General features: G+C 33.3%; 1 long non-coding RNA gene and 1 pseudogene across 10 annotated transcripts; one reads left to right on the top strand and one right to left on the bottom strand.

The window, feature by feature from the left end:
• Nucleotides 1–673: 673 nt before the first annotated feature.
• On the bottom strand, nt 674–16493 carry LOC107918149 (uncharacterized). Of its 10 annotated transcripts, none has more exons than XR_001689950.2 (6): nt 15754–16493; nt 15241–15324; nt 14961–15079; nt 14759–14859; nt 1718–1801; nt 674–908 (listed from the first exon to the last, which is right to left on the bottom strand). It is a non-coding gene; the product is annotated as an uncharacterized lncRNA (long non-coding RNA). The 10 variants fall into 10 exon arrangements; XR_001689948.2 differs by having other exon boundaries at nt 14749–14859; nt 15754–16492; XR_001689949.2 differs by lacking the exon at nt 1718–1801 and having other exon boundaries at nt 15754–16484.
• Nucleotides 6644–8632, top strand: LOC107918148 (3-hydroxy-3-methylglutaryl-coenzyme A reductase 1-like; annotated as a pseudogene).
• Nucleotides 16494–21557: the final 5064 nt, after the last annotated feature.

The following is a 21557-nucleotide window of genomic DNA, read 5'->3' as shown; positions in this document are numbered from 1 at the left end:
GAGTAGGGTTACAAAGCATTACCGGACTTACAAAATAATTAACATCCATTTAGCATACATTTTCCCAATTCAATTCATTCATCATTCAATCTCAATCAATTTGTCCCTTATACGAGCCTACGAGGCCCTAAACATGCTTTGAGAGTGATTCGAGACTGAACTGGTAACTCAAGAAACTTTCACAAAACTTTAAAAAATTTTCTCAAAACAGGGGACACACGCCCGTGTGTCTCACACGGCCACCAGACACGTCCATGTCACAGGCTGTGTGGACATTCAAAATGGGAGAACATGGTCATGTCCTAGTCCGTGCCTGACCCTGTGTAACTCTCTGACTTGGGTCACATGGCCAACACACACGCCTGTATCGCTAGCCCGTGTGCCAGGCCGTATACTAGGCCATGTCAAACTTATAGGGTATACTGACTTATGCCATACAACCAAGTCACACGCTCATGTGTGAGGCCGTGTGGAGCATACTGACTTGATTTTAATTTCAACACTAGGGGACACACGGCAGTGTAACATAACCGTGTGTCACACAGATTGAGACACACGCCATGTCTCTGCCCGCGTGGACAAAAATAGGCTATTTACTCAGCCAATTTGCCACCCTATTTTTTAAATACCTGCACAAGCATAATTTGCAACATTTTATAACTCAAGAGGCAGCTAATCCATAACATTTCATACACCTATTATACCAAGTAAAGCCAAATCACATAGCTTTATCTTATACCACAACATGTACCAAAACCACTAGCTCAAGTAACCATAACTATTATCTTTATAACTAGCCTATACATGCCATATTTACATATATCCATGAGTTCAAAGGTACCAATCGGCAACTGGATAGTGTGATGCGTATCTCCGACTTTATCCGAATCAAGTGAGCTATCGAACCTCTATAAAACACGGAAAAGAAATAGAGTAAGCTTTATAGCTTAGTAAGCCCATATAATTTAGAATTAAACTTACCATTTATACATAATTAAGACCATAAATAAATCAAGACCGTAAATAAGGTATACTTAATTCAATTACCAAATGCCTAAGAACAAGCATTCATCAACAAGTTAGTCACATAAATGCATGTAATCATCCATTATCTCAATTTAATACTCAATACATTGTATCAATCAAATTCATATATCACGTACATCATTTATAACATTTCACTCTCAATCATATAAATAATAATTCATTCGACAATGGTAACTCATCCGTATAAACACATAGCTTTTTCACATAACCAATAATAAAATTTATGCCCGTTGAACCTATTAGAATATCGAGGGATACTCGGATGATATACATTACTTGTAAAAATCAGTAATCTGTTAATTCATTATTATTTCCGCTCTTTCAAGCTATGATCAGTAAGCTCCTCCTGAGCTGATGGACAGTAAGCTCTAATGAGCTGAAACGGTAAACTCTGACGATCTGAAAATAGTAAGCTCTTACGAGCTGATATATCAGTAAGCTCACACAAGCTGTGGTGAGTCCGCAACACATGCAAGATCTTGACTAAAATGGTAACCCTAGTGACATGTCACTCGTATCCTACGACTTTCTACGATTTAAACGGGACTCGGTATTCAATAATTCTCATCAATTAGGCATTCGAACTTAGTAATACCATTTACTCAATTATACTTTCATTTCAAATAATTTGCAAGCATTTAAAAATTTGATTCTAATTATATGAACTTACCTTGAGTTGCTCGGATAGAAATTATCGACTATTCGTCCACTTTTCCTTTTCCCTAATCTAATCCCGATCTTGTCTTATCTTGATCTAAATATTATCAAATTTAGTAGATTCAGCATTTTGTCTATTCAATTTAGCATATAATTTACAATTTGGCAAATTTACACATTTGCCCTTAATGTTTCACATTTTCATAATTTAGTCATTATCACATAAAATTGAAAATTCATGCTATTTAGTACAAACCCATGCTTAGTCAAATTTAATACATGTTACTAGCAGCCCATATTTTCAATTTATTCCCACTTTTAACCGCCACATTTCACATTTTCTTAATTTAATTCCTTTTTGACATTTTTGTCAAAAATCATTTTACAAAAGCTATTAATCTAACATTAAACCTTTCAAATCTATCATAAATCGTCAAATTACTCAAGCATTCAACAATAGAAACATGATAAATCTTTAACAGTTTCAAAATCTAGGGTACGAGATAGCTAGAATACAAAGCAACGATCTCAAAAACGTAAAAATCATTAAAAATCGAGCTAAAACCATACCTTAGTCTAGCCTTCAAAGTGGCCGAATGTTCAAAATTGTTTATTGGATTTCTCAAGCTTTAGTTTCAGTGGAGAAGATGAACATTTTCATGTTTTGTTTTTATTTAGTTAACTATAATAACCATTTTACCATTTTAACCTTTTTAATTAAATATAAAAATCACATAATGCATGCCCATTGCCGTCCACTAATGCTAATAATGGGATAATTACCATGCAAGTACTCATTCATTTCATTTCTATAGTCATTTGGTTTATTTAACTTATAGAACTCATATTTTACGTTTTACGCGATTTAGTCTTTTTTACAGAATTAAACACTCAAACGGTAAAATTTCTTTACGAAAATTTCACTCAATAATTCTATCATGATGTACACCTTAATAAAATAATAAAATAAATATTTTGACTTCAGATTTGTGGTCCCAAAACCATTATTCCGATTTGACAAAAAAGGGTTGTTATAAGGACGATATACATGTATGTGAATGGATTATGCTATGTTTATATTAATGTTTGGAAATTTATGTTTTTACAATAATGCTCCGTACCTATTCCGATGACGGATACGGGTTAGGGGTGTTACAGGAAAAGTAATAGTCATTGACGAGTGACGAGAGAATTTTGATTTGTACTTTTATGATTTGAGATCATTGAATATATACATGTCTATATATGTTGATTACATGATTTACTATCGAGGTAAGCTTATATTGTCATACAAATTGATTTTATTAAATGATATTGAATATTGAGAAATGGGACTAAAGTGAATATAGTAGAAAATAGTATGATATAATCAATATATGATATGTGATATGCATATGGTATAAACCATGCTATGTGATATTAGACATATATGAAGTGAAAATGAATTTGAAATGAAATTATGATATATGTATTGGTTATGAAATTGGATCATTGGTACCTTATTAACTGTTCAGCAGGGTTGGATATAGTTGGCATGCCATAGGGTTACATTGTGTACAGGTTATACTTTTACTATATGCCGATGAGCGCTGGGCGCATATTACTTTGACATTCTGATGAGTTCTGGGCATACCTTTTAATTCAATTATACTGATGGGCACTAGGTGTAATTTATATACGTCAGTCATTTTGATGAGTGTTGGGCTTACCTTTTACTTCAATTACATCTATGAGTGTTGGGAGCAATATATATACTTTGAATGTTTTGATGAGGCACTAGGTGCCAAATTGGTGTGTTGGTTGGATAATTCGTATATCGGTCTCGAGTCCTAGTTAAGTTATTAGGGAATATAAAATGTGAATTGGTTATATGATATTGAATTGATTTGATAATATGAAATAGCACTACAAGTGCATATACGTGAAATGTGATTATTGATAGCATGTATAAGACCATATGAACTAGTTTATACGAGCCCAGAGTGTCGATATGAAAACTAAGCGAATTAGTAGATTCGATACGAAAATGTGATATTGGTATAATCAAATGGTATGATTTGAAATGGTAACACTTACACTCTTAATAGTAGAAAATTGTCATGTTATGTTTATATTGAATTGCTAATTGAGATAATGAATGAAATTGGCATATGAATCATGAATTAATGAATTGAATTGGTTAAAATTGAATTATGCATTGGTTGTATTCTTATTATGTTAATGATTTTGTTGTACGGCTTGAATCATGAAAGCACTATTGAGCTTTATCGCTCAGCATATAGTTTGTTTATTCCGTGCGCAAGTATAGATGGATCTCGAAGTTCTGAGAAGTAACTCAACATCAAATTCGTAGTCTTCAGCTCAGCAATGTTTATATAGTCCCTTTTTCATTTTGACATATGGCATATACCTAGGGTTCTGATTCGGTTTTATATCGAAATGGTCATTTTGAATTCCAAATTGGTAATGTGGTTTGAGTAAAGTTTATAACTTGTTAAATGTACATATATGAATATGTCATAAGTAGTTGAGATAACTTAAATGGTTGAACATGTGGAAATTGTTAATTGAATTGAAGTTGAAATGATAAATTGGTGTAATACATATGTATGTATGATGCTGAAGGATAGAAATAGTTATATGATAATGGTTTAATTGCTAAAATGGTTGAATTGAGATATTCGATTGTTTTGTTTAAGAGTTATAAATTCGTACCATTTGGACCTTTTGAAAACAAATGGTTACGTCACAACGTGGGGCTCTTAATGTCGCAACAAGGACAATTTAGTAAGTTTTACATCGCCACCCATAACTCTCGAAGTTGTGACGTCAACCTGATAGTTTGAAAATTTTACGATTTGGTCCTTATTCGACTTCGAGTTCTCCGAAGAGCTTTCGTAAGCTCGTATAAGGTTTGTATATGATTGTATAACATATATTAATGATGTTTTGAACTTAATAATATGTATTAACTATTAAATTGAATTGTAATCGATCATAGTTGCTCCGACAACAAATGTGACATTCGGAAGCTCGAACCTGAAGATTGGGTCGGGTATGGGTGTTACAATCATGGGAAAGTGACACCTATTTGTGTCAAATAGCAACTTGAGATCACAAGATAATCTCCCCTAAGACAATAGGTAATTCCTTTAGAAAATCCCTTGGGAAAATCTAATAAAAATCCCTTAAACAACTCTTCATTCAACTAAGGTGATATAGATAAGAACTCAAACCTTATCCAATAAACTCATGGCCGCATCAATAGGATCGGTTGAAGAATTAAAAAGTCCTAGCCAAACACCAATTGTTTTTTTTTTGTCAAACATGCCACAACTTTGTAGGTCATAAACATCAAAACATCAAGGAGGCTAGAAAACTTCCCAGGGTGCAAGCATAAATTCATACTTGTTGTAACAGAACATGGAATGAGCTGTGTCAAAAACTCCAATAAATACTAATGATAATAATAGTAATAATAAAAATAACTACAATAATAAAGAAAAATCAAATCAAATAAAACAAAATAAATAAAGGAGGGATTTAAGTTTGAAATTGAAAAAATGTAAGAAACATGGGGACTTAATTGGTAATTAATTTGCCTCAAAATTTCAAAAAAAAAAAGTAAGAGAGGCTAAAATTGTAAATATCACTTACAGTGCCCCATGTTTACAGTTGTTAAACATGTAAGAGGACTTAATTGCAGTTTTCCCCTTTATCGTGGCTATAAAAGCAAATCTTTTTGAAAAAAACCTCATTTCCATCCTTGTTTAAATAAACTGTTTCCCTTTTTTTTTTTATTTCTCTACTTCTTAGTTTCCTTTCTTATCCAGTGAGCACTGCCTCTAGCCTACAGCCTTCAACAATAAAGCACGATGGACAGTAAAAACGTTTCATTTCCCTTTTTTTCGGAAATCTTATTTGGTTCCTTCCATTTTTTCAAAAAACAAAAACAAAAAACCTTTTGATTTCTCTTCCCCCCCTTTCAATGGTTTAGGTTTAAACTTTTTAAATCCAATAGCTATTTTTCTATGAAGCTTACCTCTAGCTTTTTTTATTAGCTCTTTTGTAAGAGATTATGCTAGAATTTTCCTGATGCTATATTAATAATTGTGTTACAATTTTTGAGAATTGGATCAAATCAAAATTTAATGTATAAAATTGCACATTAGGTCAAATTTTATGTATAATTTTAAAATTTATCCCTATAATATATTACAAACTTAAAAAACAGATTGAACTGGGCTTGGGCCTTGAATGCTTGAGTCCAAGCCTGGTTTATATTTTAAATGAATATAAATTTTAGCCAAACCCATTTTCAAGTCTAACATGATTGTCTAAACTCTCTCAAATTACAGATTAAGCTCTTTCTTAATTTTCTTGACACTTTTGTGCAATTCATTTCCTTCTTCCAAGGATAGAGTAGGTTTCGCTTGCCGAAGAGATTCAATTAAAAATGGAACAAAGGAAAAAAACTTAGGAATTAATGTATAAATTTACACACCGACATCTCATTGTATATTGAATTAAAGTAGGAATACCATTTATGATATTATCCCAAAATAGAGTAAATGGAAGAAAACTGAAAACTAATCACTTTAAATCATACAAATGGAAGGAACATGCATAAGCATGAAGTTAAATTTGTAGCATTATTATTATTATTATTATTATTGCAAAAATAAAGAAAACTAAATTTAAGTGCATTTTCCTCCCTATTTAAAGAACTATTATCATCAATTTTATGGATTTAATTAATAACTAAAGTCAAGTAGAGGTTCAGCAATACATTAACATTAGAGAAAAAAAAACACAGTCCTCCCCATTTGGTCCTTAATTATCGCTTCAATTCCTTTAGGCAATTTCCTCTCTGTCGTCCACCATTATCTCACCTACTACTACTCCTGTCCGTACTGTCTATTTCGTCGGAGATTTTTTAATGGACGTTCGACGGCGACCTTCTAAAGCACTTCGACCAGCTCCGAAGGAGCCGTCATTCGTACCGAAACCTACTGGCGCCAAGGCATCGGATGCTCTCCCGCTCCCTTTTTACTTCACTAACGCTCTTTTCTTCACGCTTTTCTTCTCGGTGGCGTACTACCTCCTCGGGACAAGATCCGTAACTCCGTTCCCCTTCACGTCGTCACTTTCTCCGAACTGGCAGCTATTCTTTCCCTCATCGCCTCCTTTATATACCTCCTTGGTTTCTTCGGTATCGACTTTGTCCAGTCGTTCATTGCACGCGCCTCCAACGAGGCTTGGGACCTCGTCGACGAAGAAGGCGAGGATCATCATCACCGGCTGATGACTTGCGCTCCTTCTATCGCCAACCATATAATTCTGACGGTTTCCTCCGCCGAAGACGAAGAAATAGTGGATTTCGTTGTCAAGGGAACAATCCCTTCATACGCGCTGGAAGAGCAAGTCGGAGATTCCAAGAGAGCGGTTCGAATTCGAAGAGGCGTTGCATAGGATAACTAGGAGGTCGTTGCAAGGCTTACCTTTGGATGGCTTCGGTTATGGCTCTATTTTGAAACAGTGCTGTGAAATGCCAGTAGGATACGTTCAGATTCCTGTGAGGATTGCGGGGCCATTGCTCCTCGATGGTTTCGAGTACATTGTGCCAACGGCTACCACTGAGGGCTGCATTGTTGCAAGCACCAATAGAGGATTTAAGGGTATTTATGCATCCGGTGGTGCCACCAGCACTATTCTGAGGGACGGTATGACCAGAGCTCCAGTCGTTCGGTTCCCTTCAGCTTCTAGAGCTTGCCATCTCAAGTTTTTCCTCGATAATCCTTCAAATTTTCAGACATTGGCCGACGAATTCAATAAATAACGTAAACAAAACTTAAATCTATTCACCCATTCTTGTTTTCTTTGCTTAGGTATTGATTTCGTATGCGTTCATAGAAGAAGTGATGTATGTTGCTCTGTTTGCCAGGTCAAGTAACTTTGCAAGACTTCAGGGTGTCCAATGTTCCATTTCTGGTAAAAATCTCTATATGAGATTTAGCTGCACCACAGGGGTGCCATGGGGATGAGCATGGTTTCAAAGGGAGTCGAGAACGTCCTTACATACCTTCAAAATAAGTATTCGGACATGGATATTATCAGTATCTCTGGTAAAGTTCGATTCTCATATGCATACAGTTCTAAGTTTCATCAATGGTAATTCAATCCGGTATTATCATGGTGCCAAACTTTGTATGCTTAGAGTTGATTTTTCATTTGTTTGTTTGCTAGGAAACTTTTGTTCCGACAAGAAACTTGCCGCTATTAACTGGATTGAAGGGCGAGGGAAATTAGCGATGTGTGATTTGTGAAGCAGTTATCAAAGAAGAAGTACTGAAGAAGGTTTTCTGAACCAATGTCGTTACACTCGTAGAGCTCAACATGCTGAAGAACCTAGCTGGTTCGGCTGTCGCCAGTGCTCTCGGTGGATTTAATGCCCACGCAAGCAACATCGTCTCTGCTATATTCATAGCAACCGGACAAGACCCGACCCAAAATGTCGAAAGCTCCCATTGCATTACCATAATGGAAGCTGTCAATGATGAGAAAGATCTTCACATATCTATGACTATGCCTTCCATTGAGGTCGGAACCATAGGGGGCGGAACTCAACTTGCATCACAGTCTGCATGCCTGGATTTGCTTGGAGTAAAGGGGGCTAGTAAAGAACTACCAGGCGCAAACTCAAGGCTCTTGGCAAAGATCGTGGCTGGCTCCGTCCTGGCGGGGGAACTTTCCTTAATGGCTGCAATAGCCAGTGGTCAGCTTGTTCAGAGTCACATGAAATACAACCGGTCCACCAAAGATGTATCCAAAGTTGGATCATAACAAGGTATAAAGATTATGTTGGAGTTGTAAGTAGCATTAATCGGCATGGTTTGAGGATACGAATCTTTTAGCCTTATGGTAGAATCACCCTCCAAGAAATTTGGTCCTTTTGATTGTGTCCACAGTGTGAATTCTTAATTGCCCCTTTCTTTTAGTTTCTGGCATGTGTGTGTGTAGTTTTGCTTTATGAACTTACTGATCAACTCAATTGAGTAGGCAATGGTTTATTCCTATGATGTGAGAAAATAACTAAACAACCTTTCAAACTTTATATGATACATGAATTGTTAGATTTATTTGGAATGGTTTCTTATGGATATTAAGAAGTTTAAAGATATTTTTAAAAAATTAATTCAAAAGAAAAAAAAACGGGTCACAAATTATTAACGGATATAAGTTTTGAACATAAACAATAAAATAAATATGTAAGAAAAAAATAATTTATAAAAAGTGATATGGTATAATATATTACTTATATGTAATTTTATATTTTAATTAAGAGAATGGTCCAGAAAACTTTAATTAAAATTTCACATCATCCATTTTTAAATATATAAATTTTCCGTGGAATACCTAAAATCTAAAACTTTGAGAATGGTCTTTTTTTAATTTTTTATTATTAGTACTAAAATTATAACGTACACAATAATATCAATAATGTTAATTCACAATTAATTCTGTACTCAATAACTTATTTTCCATCAATTTGCCACTATAAATATAAAAGGTAACATTTGTAATTAACTTTTTATTTTATTCACTAAATTATAATCATCTAATCGATTTGAGAGGAAGATGACATAGTAACTTTTAAAATTGATATAAAAATAATTTTAACCCTCAATATTTATGCGTTGTATCAATTTAGTCTTGATTCGAAAAAAATTAACCCCCAACGGCTACACATTATGTAATTTGCTCTTAATCTTTTTTTAATTTTGTGACTATTTTACTTAAGAAGCTAAAAAAGTAAATCTATCAATTAATTCGATTGAAAATATATCAAAAATAAAAACACCTGAAAATCCAAGATAATAGTTTTCATCTTTTCTCATTCTGTTAAAATTAATTCTCAATGTTGCAAAAATAAAAAAAAAAACTCATATTACATAATGTATAAAATGTTGATGGTTAATTTTTTGGAATCAAAACTAAATTGACATAAATATAAATATTGAGTATTAAAATTTCTATTATACCAATTTCAAAAACTGCCAAGTTATCTTCCCATTAATAATTTATTGACTGATAAATAAAAAATAATTCAAACAGTTGAGTGACTAAAAAATTTAAATAGTTTAATAATAATTTTATAATCTTTCATAGATAAAAAGAAGAATATTAATAGCAAAATTACTACCAATTTAGTTTACCTAAAAAAAAAGTTAAAATCAAATTGTATGCTTTTGCAAGTAAATCCACATCTAGGGGAGTCAAGTAGTTTAAATTATTCCTAATTTTTTTATTTAAATTAAATATTATTTTTATATAAATATTTTTATAATTAAAATATATAAAAAAATTAACATTTGGAAAGACCGGATAAAATTGTGGGTTGTCTGTTTTGAGAGTGTAATGAGGTGCGCTTAATATCGGCAATATAGGTGCTGGAAATCCGCAAGTTAGCCTTCTATTTTATCCAAAACTATGGACTTAATAACGTTGAGATTTTTCTTTCAAATTTTTTTATATAATTTCATTATAAATTTTGATTATATATATATATTTTTTTGCAGAATATTTAAAACTATTCATAATCTCTCCCCAACCCATAAATAAGAAGATAATGTGCTTTAACATACTTCAACTCATGTCCTTCTACAAAAACAACAATATCCATACCAGTGGAATCAATTATAAATTTTTGATTAAATGAATTAATGGAATCAAATTTTACAGATATGGAAAATGAAAACTCAAATGTTGCATAGCACAATTTGTGGAAACAGTTTTAAGACATGTTGGAGGAGTGTATGAAAAGTAAAAGTTGTCTTATTGTTCAAAGCTTATGTTATTGTTATTTATATATCAATTATCAATTGTCCTAAAATGGGGAACCATTTACCACTAACTTATACCAGGAAACATTATTTGTTGCTCAAATTAAACTGTTAGAGATTTCTTTATAGAATATTTTTTTAAAAAAATATTATTTAAGGGGAAAGTATATGCAATTCAAATTCAGATTACATTTATAAATGACATTTGTTTGCTTAATTTTGATTTATTCACATTAATTTTTGTCTAAATTTATAAATGATTAATTTAGATTTGTTTTAAGCGTACACATACATTTTTATGTTATTTTTAATTTAATAGGTAAAAATTTAATATTTTTCTTTCCCTATTTTATTCAGTACTAGTAATAGTCATTTAACTTCTGCCGACTGGCGCGTTTCTGTCTGCCTGGTGGCACGATTTGGAGTCTTCTCTTCTTTTCTTTTTCAAGTTTTAGTTTTCTTTTATTTTGAATCTGGTTCTATGTTAGTTCGCGATCTGGGAAGTTGTGTTCTGGTGCTGATTGGGGGGGGGATGGAAAGTGGTATTGCAGATCTGAGTCTAGAAGATGGGGAAAAAGATGCTTTCGTTTTGCCAGGAGAGGTAGGTGAATAGTCCACTATTTACAAATTTTATTTGGTTGGGCGTTTTCTTACGGCTAGTGTGGTGGATTTCCCAGCCATGAGGAATACTTTGGCAAATATTTGGCATCCTTTAGAGGGGATGCAAATAACGGATTTGGGGGAGAGGCGTTATTTGTTCAAGTTTTTTAACGAGCTTGATATTTCTCAGGTTATTATAGGAGCTCCTTGGACTTTCAACAATCACCTGTTGATTTTCTATAGGATTCAGGAGAACGAAGATCCGATGGCTGTGCCATTAGTATTTTTAGACTGGTGGGTTTAGGTGCATGACTTGCCACCTAGTTTTTTCAAAGACTCAATGGCGTTGCAGTTTGGAAATTTCCTTGGCCGATTTTTAGAGTATGATACGAAACAAGTTCTTTATGGTTATAGGAACTATATGCGTATTCGTGTTCAGATTGATGTTAGAAGTCCTTTGAAAAGGAAGAAAAAAATTATGATTTCTGCCTCAAAATTCACTTATAAAAAATTTAAATATGAGAAATTAACTTTGTTTTGCTTTTTATGTGGCTACCTTGGGCATGGAGATAATTTTTGCCTGATGCGATTACAAACTGGTTTGCAGGAATTAGAGTTGGGATGGGATCTGAAGTTGAGGGCTCTAGTGAGGAGAACTAGCACTGTCAATAGTATTTGGTTGAGGGAGGAAAGTGATAGTAATTTTGGAAAGTATCATGTTGAGATGCAATTTGGTCAAAATTCTAGCCAAAATCAAACGCGTGGATCATAGGCTAATGTGCACAATCTTTTGGGGATAAATTTGGAGGTTATTGGTGGGATTTTAGCTCATAAACAACAGATATCGGTGGCTGCCATAGAGCATGCCGACCAAAAGAAATGAAAATTTATTGCTGGAATGTTCGTGGATTGGGGAGTCTACGAGCAGTTAGAAGATTTCAGCATATGGTGAAACTTCATCATCCCCAAATTGTTTTCTTTATGGAGACTAAATTAGATGCTAGTAGTATGGAGGGTGTTAAAAGACGGTGTGGGTTTTGTTATAGAGTTGATGTCCCTGCAGATGGTTCTCGAAGGGCATTAAGTATTGGGTGGAATGGAGGACAATTAGTCACCTTAAAAAGTTTCTCAAAAGTCCACATTGATGTGGAGAACCAATAGGAGCTGTCCTCAGTGGCGTTTTATGGGTTTTTATGGAGCCTTAGATGTAAGATATAAGGCGGAGACGTGGGAATTACTCAAAATTTTGGGGAGAAATAATTCGCTTCCTTGGATTGTAGGTGGTGACTTTAATGATATTCTTTTTACTCATGAAAAAAAGTGGAGTTTACCTAGGGAGGAGGATCGAATGGAGGCTTTCCGTCGAACATTAGATGCTTGCCAATTGGTGGATATTGGTTTTTCTAGGCTTTGGTTTACTTGGGAAAGAGGTCGAATAATGGACCGGAATATTAGGGAAATACTCAACAGTGGAGTTGCTACTGATGGCTGGCTCCAACTTTTCCTAACATATTCTTTAAGGCATCTTCCTCACTCTTTATCGAATCATTGTCCCTTGCTCATTGAGACGAATAAAGGAGAGTTGAATAAAGGACAAGCTAGATTCTGGTTTGAAGCTTGGTGGGTTCTTGAAAAGTCGTATGAGGAAATGATTAGGAAGCTAAGGAATGTAAGTTCTGGTTCTTTCCTTAATCGCATGTCAATTTTGGCTTTGGGGTTGAAGGATTAGGCGAGAAGGATAAAACATAAGAGAACGAGAGAAGTACAACGATTGAGCAGAAGACTGGAGGAATTGAATTGCGAGGATAGGTCGAAAGGGAATTTGGAAGAATTCATAGAAGTGAAATTACATTTGAATATGGAGATGGACAAGGAAGAAAGGTATTGTGAGCAACGGACAAGAGTTAACTGGTTAAAAATGGGAGATAAAAATACCGTTTTTTTCCACAAACATGCCTTTCAGAGATGATGTACCAATCGAATTCGTGGTTTACAAAGAATTGATGATTCTATTACTACGGAGGGGAAGGACATCGAGAATATTGCTCGGGATTATTTTTCACACTTATTCAGGTCTAGAGGTGTTGGAAATTTGGAGCATGTCCTTTCAGGGGTTCATTCATGTATTTCTGACAGTATGAACCAGAGGTTGCTGGCTCCTTATTCAGAGGAAGAGATCGTGAAGGTGTTGAAAGGTATGAGGCCTACAAAGGCGTCTGGGCTTGACGATTTTCCAGCAATATTTTACCAGAAATTTTGGAGTATTATTGGTAAGGACACTAATGAATTCTGCTTGAATATCTTGAATAAAGGTTGTTCGCTGGAAGATATTAATAGGACGTAAATAGTGCTGATCCCAAAAACTGTTAATCCTTTGAACTTGAAAAATTTTCGTCCCATAAGTCTGTGTACGATGATTTTATAATTTTCGTCCCATAAGTCTGTGTACGGTGATTTATAAAATCATCGCTAAGACAGTAGAAAATTGTTTACAAAAGGTGCTGGATGGTTGTATTGATGAGGCTCAGAGCGCGTTTGTACTTGGAAGACTCATCACGGACAATGTGTTGCTGGCATACGAGGTACTTAATTTTTTGAAAAATAAAAGAGCTGGTAGAAAAAGGTTTATGGCTTTGAAACTTGACAAGAGTAAGGCCTATGATAAAGTGAAATGGTCTTTTATCAAAGGGGTAATGACAAAAATGAGTTGTACAGAAGTATTTATGGATGTTATTTTCCGTTGTATTAATTCTGTTAAATACTCTATTTTAATTAATGGGGAAGAGGGCTCAATTTTTAAGGCAACAAGGGGATTGCGCCAAGATGACCCGTTAAGCCCTTATTTGTTTCTATTCTGTGGAGAAGGTTTGTCGGCACTTATGAGATTGGCAAATTAGGAAAGGTAGATCTTTTCTAACAATTACTTATCTTATATTTGCAGATGATTGTATCCTTTTTGGTGAGGTGTCTAACAGGGAGATAAATGCATTTAGAGAAATTTTCTAGGAATATGACGCTTGTTCAGGGCATGCGTCAATTTTGAAAAATCCACTATTTTTTTAGCACAAATGTGATTGATCAGGGGAAAACTTGGTCTTGCATGGTCTGAATGTGAGGTGTTCAAATGATATGGAGAAGTATTTGGGACTTCCAAATAGGATAGGAAGGAAAAAAAAGGTGGGCTTTTCAAAACCTGAAGGATAGGTTGAAATAGAAGATTAACAGCTAGAGCATAAGATTTATTTCTCAATGCGGTAAAGAGGTTTTTATAAAAGCTGTTTTACAAGCAATTCCTACCTTTTCAATGGCATGTTTTCTTTTGCCAAAATCATTTTGTTCTGAACTAGAAAAAACAATGAGCTTCTCTTGGTGGCAAAATGGTAGTGGGAAGAGAATGATACATTCTGCGAGTGGAAGAATCTTAGCGAGCTCAAGGAGGATGATGGTATGGGTTTTTGTAGTCTTAGCCTTTTTAATATTGCGTTATTGGCCAAACAGGGTTGGCGTTTATTACGTAATCCTAATTCTTTACTAGCACGCACTTTGAAGACAAAATATTATAAGGACTCCGATTTTTTAAACTCTAGGTTAGGTAATTTACCTTCCTTTACCTGGTAGAGCATTTAGGCTGCAAAGGGCCTCCTTATGAAAGGTTTGGGATGGCAGATTGGCGATGTTAGGCAAGTGTCCATTTGGGATGATGCTTGGGTCTCTAGAATTGAGGAAGTTAGATTTCAGAATTTAAATCCCAATCCGGGGTTGATAAAGGTAGCAGATTTGATTGATTCTTATACAAGGAAATGGAATACGGACCTGATTTATAGTACCTTTACGGAGAGCGAGGCTGAGAGAATCTTATGTATTCCATTGGCCTTGAGCTCGCATGAGGATCTCACTATTTGGAGAGGAGAGTCGACTGGTGAATACTCGGTCTGTAATGGATACAAGTATCTTTTACACGAAGGCCAAAATCAAATATAGAATAGGTATAAAAATTTTTACAAGCAACTATGGAATTTAGAGCTGCAACGTAAAATCAAAATTACAATGTGGGGATGGTCTTGTAACTATCTTCGTAATAGTAGTAACATACATTTTAGGAGGTTGATGAATTATGCCAGTTGTCAAAGGTGTCAAGCAAGAGCAGAAACGATAGAGCATTTATTCAGAGACTGCCCTGTTGCAAAAGAAATGTGGGAGAAGTTAAACTTTTGTTGGCCTAGTTCAGGGGTTAACACTGATTTTCAAGAAGTTCTAATACATATTTTTTGTTCTCACTCTATTTCCAAGCGCCGATTGTTTACATGTGCATTATAGGTGATTTGGAATTCCAGAAATAAGTTTGTTCATGAGGGGGAAATGAAATCGGGATCCCAAATTGCAGAATTTGTTCTTAACTACTTAAACGAATTAGAAGGGTTGAACATGTATGTACATGAGAGAAGGATCCCTACGGTAAGATGGGCAACTCCGATTGGATCAAGAGTTAAAATAAACTTCGATGCCACTTTCAACAGACATAAAAGAGAATTGTGTTCTGGGCTAGTAGTCAGAAATGAAAAAGCGGAAGTGATTTTCTCAAGTACTATCTTAAATGTGAATATACCGTCAGTTTTTTCGCCTGAGATGGTGGCGTGCCTCTAGGCTCTTGATCTGGGTATACAACTTGGACTGAGTGAAGTGGAAGTGGAATGAGACTCTCGGACGGTGATCCACAAACTACAAGAAGAACAAGAGGACAGATTTGAAATCGCAGCATTCATCAAAGATTCAAAGCAACAGAGTTTAAACTTCAATTTCTGTGTTTTTCGTTTCATAAACAGGGATTCTAACAGAGTTGCTCATGCAATTGCGACTAAAGGAATTAAAATGGGAGTTTCTACTTATCTGTCGAATAGGGTTCCTCCTGGGGCTGAGGCTATGGCGGCTGAGGAATAGAGATGGACAGAGCATTTAAGGGAGATAGCGGGACAGACTATTGAAGTTGAAAGGGGAGGTGTTTTTGAAGAAAGCTAATGGTTGGTTTCTTTTAGAGATGGGTCTTTTGGGAGTAGGTGTTTTCGGTTTGCTGATGATGGATGGAAGTGATGGATGATAATTATGAATTGCTGTTTTCCTAGGAGGTGGCGTTATTTTCAAGTTGGGGTTAATTGTTGGTTTCTAGCTGGGACACATGGTCTTAGAGATCCCCTGCCTATTCGTCTGCTGGGTCATTGTTATTGTGGGCTATTTTTTCTTGGGCCGATTTTATTTTCTTTTTCTAGTTTTGGTTTGCTTTCTTGCTTCCTTGCTTTTTATTTGTTTCCTGGACGTATTCGTTTTGTTTTGAACTTCGTTTGTTTTGTTTGGGCCTGATGAGAATAAAGATCCAGTATTTATTCAAAAAAAAAAGTAATAGTCATTTATGTATTTACCTTGTCACATTTACATTTCAAAAGAAAAAAAAAACACCATTTACATATCAATGTATCATTTCCTTTCTCACCTATCAAGTATCGATGCACTTTCAGGGGATGCGCATCTCATTTTCAAATATCATCTAAAAACTTGATTATCATTGCTTTAGTTACGTATCATATTCATACTTTTAGCTCTTAATAATCAATTTTTGACCCGGATTAATACATCAAATTACACTCATGACCCAACAAGAAATTAGAGTTGGTAAAAAGTTTTTCATCCAACATGGAATTAGAGAACTATTCTTGACCTAATAAGAAATTAGAGATAATATTGTATTCTCGACCCAACAGGGAATTAGAAAACTCTCCTCGACTCAATAAGGAATAAGAGAGTCAAGTAAAGTGCACCTAGTGCTAATTGCACCAAAGTGCTAGAATGGTTCTCAACCCCAAGAGCTCTAGAGAACTATCAAATAATATGCACTTAAAGTGAGTAAACTCGATTTGATTTGAAAAATAAAAATAAAATTCAAATTTCGAGTTAAATGAATCGAGTTATCTGAGTCAACGCAAATTTTTTTTCAAATTTTGAGTTCAAATAAAGTTTAATTTGTAACGACCGATAGTCACAAGTATCAGAAAGTGTATTTTCTGGTCTCTATTTTCGAAAAACGAATTTGTAAATTTTTAATAAAAATATTTACAATGATTAGTAGTGTAGTTAATTAGGTTTTGGTTAAGTGAATTTGTTTAAATTAAAGTTAATTAGGTATAATGATTAAATTGAATAAAGTGTGAAAGCTTAATAGAATAGAGAAAAGTAAAGGGACTGATTAAGGAAATAAACCATAAAATTTACAATTGTATGGTAATAGTTAATTACATGTGTAACAATATTATACATATACTTGTAATAATTATATATACTTACTTATTATTTAAGAAAATATTATTATATTATATTATATTATATTATAAAATAAATAAGTAATTAAACCAAATTATGATTAATGTATGGTAATCGTGAAATATATGTGTAAAAATAATAATTATATGTATATAATAATACATGTATTTCTTATTGTATAAGTAATATATATATTATATTATAATATAATAATAAAAAAACAAAACATAAAAGAAAAAGAAAAAGAAAGAACAAAATTGGGGAACGAAACAGGGGAAAGAAAGAAGAAAAAGAAAGGAGAAAATTTAGGATTTTAAGGATCAAACTCAAAGTGCTAACATTGTGCCGGAGACTTCAGCTAAGAAAGGAAAAGACAAGATTAATGAGGAGTAGCTCAAGAATTACGGTTTGTATTTCTCTAATCTGAATTTAGAAATTTCTATTTGTTGTATTTTAAATTAATGTGTATGGTAAGTAATTAAGGTGAGTGTTGTTTATCATAATCTTGATATTGAATTGAGATTGTATGAATTTGTGATTGATGAAATTATTGATTGGTATTGAAATGTGAATTTTGTGACAATAGAATACTGAATATTGGTTGTGTCTAAAAAGTGAATCAGAAACCTTATTAACTATATCGGGCTGAGTCGGATATAGTTGACATGCCATAGGATTGGAAGAGTTCAAGGATACTTCGACCATGAGTCGATGAGACACTAGGGGTCAAATTATTTCTTCGAATAAATTCGATAAGGTATTGGGTACCAACTTACTTCGGCATGGCCGATGAGACACTTGGTGTCAATCCATTAATTCGAATTATCCGATGTGTTTTGGTTGGACCCGTATATCCGTCCAAGTCCGAGTCTTGTTAATAGGGGTAAATGAATAATAAAGTCTTATAATTGATTTGAAATGAAATGATATAGTGAATTGAAAATAGAATGTGAATATGCTGACAATACATGGAATATATGAGTTATATACTCATGAATTGAGTATGGTATGAAATGATGTATTCATGAATTGAGTACTGCATGACTGATGCCATTGTACGAATAAATATGGTTGATATGTGAATAATAATTTATATAGCAATTGTATGAATTAGGATATTGTTTAATAAATGAAAAATGATAGTTATGATATGATACTAGACATTAGTATGTCCTTATAAATTTAATTGTGCCTATTGTTATATTATATTGTTTTTTTTAATATTCGGATTATAGAAATACTACTGAGTTTTTACTCAGCGCACGGTTTGTTTCCGTGCACAGATTAGGTATAGTGATTTTGAAGAGTTGTAATCGAGGTTGTGAGCATTCACCTCATCACATCTGCAAGTGCCAAGGGATATGTTTCAATATTTTGAATAGAATGACATGTACTTAGGAAGATCAAATATGTTCCAAGTAGTATGACTAAAATATAAATTATAAAAAAATATTTTTTAATGTTCAAATATATTAGTGATTAGCCAAATCACTTTGGCACCAAATGTAATATTCCTATATCAGGTTCCATGGGCCAAACCGGGTGTAGGGGTATTACATTTAGTGGTATCAGAGTTTAGATTTTATGATTTCTAGGTAAAAAATGAGTCTAGAAGTACATGCCATATAGGATATATCGATGTGATGAGATGTGTTATCAATATTAGTATTGATAAGTTTGAAAATATGAATTGTTACTGATAAGGAAATGATTTTGAATTAGTTAGTAATGACTCAAGAGGGAAATAGATAAATACTGAAATTTGATGAAAACTTATTTTCTGTCATAGATATTGAAAGAAATGGTAGTAAATCTAATATTGCTTGATGAGATAACAACTTCAGTACAAAAAGAGAAAGTTGATAGGATGATGAGAGAAGTGCAAGATTATAGAATGAAACCAGAAGAAGACATTGTTCAACACCTTATTACTGTAAATTGAAAGATGCAAGAAGTGTTATGAAGGGTTATGATCTGATTAGAAAGAATAAGATGCAATACTTGACCCTTGGAGGGACATTAATAGAACGAGAGCATCAAATGATTTTAGACCATCTTTGGAAGATATTGATACCACGAACTTATTGGAATATAGTTATATACTACGCGAGGTTTATAATCTCTCATGAAGCAAGGAAAATAGTGAGACAAAGTGTAGGTTCGTGAAAATTGACTGGGAAGCAAAATGTCTTTGACATGCCACGGATGGAAAAATTAGTTGTAGAAAATTACCAAGAGAATTTATAGATACAATACCCGTTATAAACATTGAAAAGGAAGAAGATCCTGAGGAGTTTCCAAATTAGATCGTAGAAGATGAATTTGAAGAGAACTTAGAATTTAATATAGAGAATTTTTCGGGGGAAGATACAGAATCAGAGATGGAAGAAGACGCAAAAATGGATTTAAGTGGTTAAAAGTAAAAGTTAGGGACTAGTGTGTGAAGGAAAATAAGTATATATGTATATATAGTTGTACATGTACAAAATGAGAACTTAAAAAGTTAGAGCTTTTAAATGAAAAGTTTGGTATATTAATGTGAGGTTGGTCTTTTGGAAATAGAAGAGATAATAGAAATATGAGAAGTAGAATAGAATAGTAATATTTTCCAATTATGAAGACCAGAAAATGAATTTTTTTTGAGAAAGAAGTATAGAAAGAAATAATGACCTTAGTTAAGTAAATAATCAATATTAATAAGAGAATAAGAGAAAATAGAAGTTTTTGAATGAAAAGAATATAATAAGTCTAAGAGATTGATGGTATAAAATATTATAATGTATTGATAGAGATAAGTTATAGTTAAGAAACATAGTATTTTTTTAAATGTGAAAATTATCAATGGTATTTTTTTAAGGTATGAATTCTAGTGAGAAGATGAATTGGAGATTTTCTTGGAAAAGTACGAAAAGAAGAAAAGAGAAGAATTAGGTAAAAGAGAGATGATAAGTTCAATTCTATCACAATCAACTAAGAAAGGTAAAGAAGCTTGAGAATTTGTACTCGTATACGAATATGAAGAGCAAGATAAAATAGTGTCTCAAGTTATCTCCAAGGCAAGTATTAAAGGTTTAAGGAAAAAACTATTCGACCTTGTGATAAATGAGAAAAAAAAATCTCATTTAGGTGAATATTGGATATTTTTTGAAAGATGCTTTTAAAATATGGCTCTAAAAGACATGGAATAAAGGATTGTTCAGAATTGTTGAGAAAACTAAGAAATAGTCTGTAATGGGCATTAATAAGAGGATAAATTGAATATGAAAAAAAATTCAAAATGGATTATAAAAGATAAGAATAAAATTGACCATGAAAATAGTGTAAGTACTTTAGAGAATATAAAAAGGTAGCGAAATGATTTTAAGAATTAGTGAATAAAGAGTGATCTAAAGTGTGAAAAGAAGAAGAAAAAGAAAAAAGAAATAGCAAAGCTATAAATTGTGTAATAAAGTAGGCAAACCTTGGAAAGAACAGTTACCTCGAGGAGACTGTTGGCAACGGCCGAGCCAATAAATTTCTAAGAGGTTGGATCAAGAGTAATAACTCTGATCCATAACTGGAATAATCATTATTTGCCTTGAAAAAAGAAAGAAAAGAAAGGAAATGAAAATAAGAATATAAAAGTATAACAAAGTAAAGCTTAAAAAAATGTTAAAAAGAATAGTGTCATGATTTGTATAAGATAGCTGTGATTAGAATAATAATAATAAATGAAAAGAAAGGATAGAGAATGAATATAAATGATAAGCTAGGTAAATATGTGCAAAAAGGAACTATAGAATTATAGAGATGATTTTAGGAAAACTAAATGAAGGAAAGACTTCTAGTTAAGTGGAAAGAAGAGAAATAAGAGACCAATTGAGTAAAAAGGAAATATAAGATTATAAGAATAAATCCAAAGGTAATCTACTAAAGGTTTTTGATTTTTATGGAAAGAATTTTGTTGTTTATAGTGATGCTCCTTGAATGATCTTAGTTGTGTTTTGATGTAAGACGAGAAGTGATTGCTTATGCATCTCGTTAGCTAAAAATGTATGAACACAATTATCCAACACACGATTTAGAATTAGCTGTTGTGGCTTTTGCTCTAAAGATTTGGAT

This window comes from Gossypium hirsutum, chromosome A01 (assembly GCF_007990345.1).
Source record: "Gossypium hirsutum isolate 1008001.06 chromosome A01, Gossypium_hirsutum_v2.1, whole genome shotgun sequence".
NCBI classification, from domain to species: domain Eukaryota; kingdom Viridiplantae; phylum Streptophyta; class Magnoliopsida; order Malvales; family Malvaceae; genus Gossypium; species Gossypium hirsutum.
The sequence above is the reverse complement of the archived record's forward strand: the minus strand, read 5'-3'. Positions and strand labels throughout refer to the sequence as shown.